Consider the following 5327-nt stretch of genomic DNA (forward strand, 5'->3'; position numbering starts at 1 on the left):
ACATTCCATCACCCTCCGGCTAATACACGTAGGCGTTTACATTCTACTTCCGCCACACGCGCAACGTTCAAATCCATCTCAGTCATCAAATAATTACAGCTTTTACAAATCACCCCTCCTCCGGCACACAGCAGGCACCGCGCCGGGCGTAATTTAAAATTCTACTCTCCGATTAACAGACTAACAAAATCACTGCAACAACGCGTAACGGACGCCATTTGCCATTGCCTTCCATCATGTGGGACATGCTTCCGCTCAGCTAGCACGTCTCTTGCGAGCAATTCAGAACACTAAACAGATGCTCACACTAGCTCTCAGACGCTTCGACTGTCACTGTGATGGGAGTGAATTTCTCTGCTAGCTCGTGTAATTCAGGGCCGCTCGCGCTCATCCGGGTGATTTTTAGGTGCCTATGGTCTGGACTTAAGCGACTGGAAAGAGCCAATGGAATGAGAATGATGCGAGCAGTACTGTTTAAATGAAGATGTTTTCTGCATGACACAGAGCGTGAGCATCACAATGCATTAAACAGTAGTCAGACAAAATATTTGCTGCATGATAACAAAAGTTAGAACTGATGCTGCACACCGACGCAATAAACCCAGTTTCAACCATATTCTAGGCATCCGCGATTTTAAATGATTATGCTCAAGGATTTAGTTAACATGTTAGGGTTAGGGGTTTACGAAGAGGTATGATTAGTGTTATGGTGGGTGGCGACAGTTAGGATTATGGGTCGTAGCGTTAGGGTTAGGCGTTATGGTTTCGGGTTAGAACAATTAGGGGAAAGTGTTATGGTTAAGAGTTAAGCATTAAGGGAGAAAGTGTTACGGTTCGCGGATATAATGACGGACGACGTCACGATGGATACCTATGACGACGACTGATGATTGGCCCGATGACGACAACATTGACGAACGACGATGAACCGATGGATGATTAATGCACGCTGACGTCCACATTACTGATTATCGCGAAATTCCTGACCATACCATCGGCAGTCAACAGTGTTCACACGGGATTGGCATGCAACATGCTGACTACTATACTAGCATTACGTAATATCATCAACATCAGCACCTTCGCTTTCAACGCCATAACCGTTTTCTTGAAACAACCGTGCGATGTCTGTGTACGTGTGCTGTATATAATATTATTCATATATCGAATTTTATTATTATTAATATTATTATTGTCATATGTACGTTAACGCTCTCTATTCTTCATTATTATTATCATTATACAGGACTGCACACTCTAACTTACAGATAAACAACTTGGCTATATTTCAACTATATTCTTAAGACATCCTACAAGGGCTGATACACAAGCTCACACACGGGCGTAACGCCCGGAAAATCCACAAACGCTGGTATGTATACACGCCTATAAACAACACCTATAGACAGCATACATCACTTTACATACATGCCATACATAACAAGCAGGCACGCACGCATCGGCACACGCGCACGCCACCGCACGCACGCACGCACATGTTATATATACACACATACATTACATACATACATACATAACCAATACATACATACATACATCCATACATGATACACACCACACACACCACACACACACACACACACACACACCACACACAACACACCACACACACACACACACACCACACACACACATCACACACACATCACCGTACATACATACATACATACATACATACATACATACATACATACATACATCGCATGCAGATGGCCATGCATTGCATGCATGCAGATATCCATACATACATACAATAACATATATTCATGTAATGGTATATATAATATCAAACACGTTTTCGGCAATGTTCATTTCAAGTAAGTTATGTATCCTAGGCCCCGCGCACGTAAACATGCACTACGGGGCTCCTGTGTTCTGCCTTGCGCCGAAATTAATTCTCTTAAAATCTCTCTATACATACAAGTGAATGGCATTTAACCTCATCATCGCATACATTTATGCATGCTGTTTATGAGCGCGGGGCCATTCCATTGTGTGTGGCTGTGTATAAGGCCTTGTAAGATGTCGTTAAGAATATAGTTAAATTATAGCCAATTGTTTTCTGTAAGTAGAGTGTGCAGTCTGTATAATGATAATAATAATGAAGAATAGAGAGCGTAACGTATAATATGACTATGTATATGTATGGATGTATGTATGTATGTATGTATGTATGTATGTATGTATGTATGTATGTGTGTGTATATATACATGTGCGTGCGTGCGTGCGTGCGTGCGCGTGTGCGTGCGTGCGTGCCTGCTTGTATGTATGCATGTATGTAAGTATGTATGTGTCTATGTGTGTATGCGTGTATACATACAGGTTTGTGATTTTCCGGCGTTACGCGTGTGTGGCTGTGTATAAGGCCTTGTAAGATGTCGTTAAGAATATAGTTAAATTATAGCCAATTGTTTTCTGTAAGTAGAGTGTGCAGTCTGTATAATGATAATAATAATGAAGAATAGAGAGCGTAACGTATAATATGACAATAATAATATTAATAATAATAATAATGATAATGATAATAATTATATACACACACGTACACAGACATCGCACGGTTGTTAGAAAACGTTATGGCGTTTGAAAGCGAAGCTGCTGATGTTGAGGATATAGTAATCTAGGTAGTAGTCGCATGTTGATGCAATCCCGTGTGAACACTTGTTGACGTGCCGATGGTATGGTCAGGAATTTCGCGATTAATCGTAATGTGGGACTCAGCGTGCATTAATCATCATCGTCATCGTCGTCGTCAATGTTGTCGTCATCGGCATCATCATCGTCGTCATAGGTATCATCGTCGTCGTCGTCATTATATCCCGAACCGTAACACTTTCCCTTAATCCTAACTCTAACCATAACACTTTCCCCTAATTCTAACCCTAACCATAACCCTAACCCTAACCGTACCCATAATCCTAACTGTCGCCACCACCATAACACTAATCATACCTCCTTCTAACCCCTAACCCTAACATTAACTAAATCCTTAAGCATATCATTAAAATCCGCGGATCCTAGAATATGGTTGAAACTGGGTTTAATGCGTACCCGTGTGCAGCATCTAGTTCTAACTTTGTATCATGCAGAAAATATTTTGTCTTACTACTGCTTTATCATTTGATGCTCTGTGTCATGCAGAAAACATTTCATTAAACAGTACTGCTCCATCATTCTCATTCCCATTGGACTCTTTCCAGTCGCTTAAGTCAGACCATAGGCTAAAAATCACCATGAGCGAGCGGCCTGAAATTACACGAGCTAGCAGTAAATTCACTCCATCAACAGTGACCAGTCGATAACGTCTGAGAGCTAGTGTGAAGATCTGTTTAGTGTCTGAATGTGCTACGGCAAGAGAGTGCACTGAGGGAACATGTCCCCACATGATGGAAGGGCAATGCAAATGGCGTCTTTACGCGTTGTTGCATGATTTTTGTTGTCTGTATCGGAAGTAGAATTTAAATACGCGCGTGTCTGCTGTGCCGGAGGTGGGATTTGTAAAAGCTGTAATTATTTGTGACTGAGATGGATTTTGAACGTTGCGCGTGTGGCGGAAGTAGAATGTAAACGCTACGTGTATGTACCGGAAGTGAAATGTGAAATCTAGGCGCGATAGGCTGCTACCTTTGTATTTGCTCTGCGAAACAACCGCGTTGCGTGTTTATTTGTCGACTGCGAAAAAAACTGTTTTTATTATACGACGTGTGGGGAAAAAAACCTGTGGAAACTCGACCGGAGAAGCTTCTGTGACCTTGAAGTTGAACGCACATCGGGTTTGTTTCCGTTTGCGTTGTTTTTTCTTTGCATCAGTGACACTTTGAATGTGCCAAGGTACTTCGGAAATAAAAAAAACACCAGCGTGTAGTTCAACTGAAAGATGGTTGTGGAAGTAGATGCTTCACTTACGGTGCATGCGAATAGAAAACGAAAAACACATGAATCTAGTTTAATCGTGTAACTGTAGCTTTAGTGGACGAGAACCAAAGAAGAAAAAAACGCACTTTAAACTTATCGGTCATGATGCAATTATGTATATTCATATCATGAAGGGAAAAGCAATAATTCTAGCGATGCGATATTGTGTAGCTATGGGGAAATTTCTGCAGCTGGTCGCGAGGTTTGAAAGCGTGTGTAGCTGTCGCGCGTCTGTCACGAAGGCCTTAGATACGGCTAAACAACTCTAGAAACCCCGTGTTGATGGTGTACATGTGATTAAAATAAAAGGAACCCACGACAAAATGCTGTTGAAAAATCTTATCCGCAGTGCGAAAATCCGTTTACGAAATAGATAACCCCCCGCGAATCGTTTTTCTTTTACAGCAAATGAAATTCGAGTCTGACATTGATTGTATCGTTTTTAATTGTTTTGTAGGACACGTTACTAACCGTAGTAAGTATAGGGCCTAAGGTTTCTCTTTTTATCCGTTCTTGTTTTCTCTCATCCTTATTTTATGTCAACGACAGAATCTCACCAGCTCTGTGATGATTAAGTAGAATGCATATAGTGTCACAAATCTACGTTTACATTTCAAAATAAATGTTGTTTTTTCCTATATGGATGGCTGTTATGGCAGGTAAATTCGAGATAACGTCGATTTACCTTTTTGGCAAAAATAATAGTTTTCAGGTCGCACTGTTAATTGACTGATAATGACTCCTCCTTAATTTTTAAAGACATTTGGTCAAAATATATATATATATCACGTACTCACAAACCAACTCGCACACACACGTTCGCGCGTACGCCCGCACGCACGGATGCTCGCCGTCACGCACGAGCAATATTTACTAGTAACACATGAAGCAGCAGTATCAGCATGTAGCAACCGGCTGCAATAGCCCTCCACCCCCCCCCCACACAGACGCACAAACGCATCCACACACACACACACACACACACACGACCGCACAGCACCCACACACACACACACCCCCCCCCCCTCCCCACCTCACTCACAACACCCCGCACCGAGCAAAACTGAGACAGAACAACAACGCAGTTCTTAGGAAATAAATCTGAAGAACCGCGCCAACTCATAACTTGTTCGACGGTATTTCTTACTTTACTAACAATCATAACCTAGTAAGTGCAAGATCCATTATGCATGAGCCGAGTGCCTGATTCGAACAATTTATTCCTTCTACCTACATAAGGCTATGGTAAGATTCATTGGAAAATGAGCCAGTCCTATTCAAAGCTAAACCCGGCTTACCGCCTGATTGTGCGAAGACGGGGCTGCTCATCGCGACCACTGGTCCACGTCGCGGCGCCTTTTAGCAACGCCCACGACGCTAGCCTGTTTCG

At 42.2% G+C, this 5327-nt stretch overlaps 1 protein-coding gene across 1 annotated transcript in view; it reads left to right on the plus strand.

The window, feature by feature from the left end:
• The first annotated feature begins 306 nt into the window (after window positions 1-306).
• LOC106817170 (putative fatty acyl-CoA reductase CG5065) overlaps window positions 307-5327 on the plus strand; it is an 18628-nt gene continuing 13607 nt past the window's right edge. Inside the window, exons 1-3 of the mRNA XM_014821823.1 lie at window positions 307-311; window positions 916-919; window positions 1854-1861. The gene's annotated coding sequence lies outside the window, so the exon portion shown is untranslated. The remainder of the gene's footprint in view (window positions 312-915; window positions 920-1853; window positions 1862-5327) is intronic.

This window comes from Priapulus caudatus, unplaced genomic scaffold (assembly GCF_000485595.1).
Source record: "Priapulus caudatus unplaced genomic scaffold, Priapulus_caudatus-5.0.1 Scaffold1618, whole genome shotgun sequence".
NCBI lineage: Eukaryota > Metazoa > Priapulida > Priapulimorpha > Priapulimorphida > Priapulidae > Priapulus > Priapulus caudatus.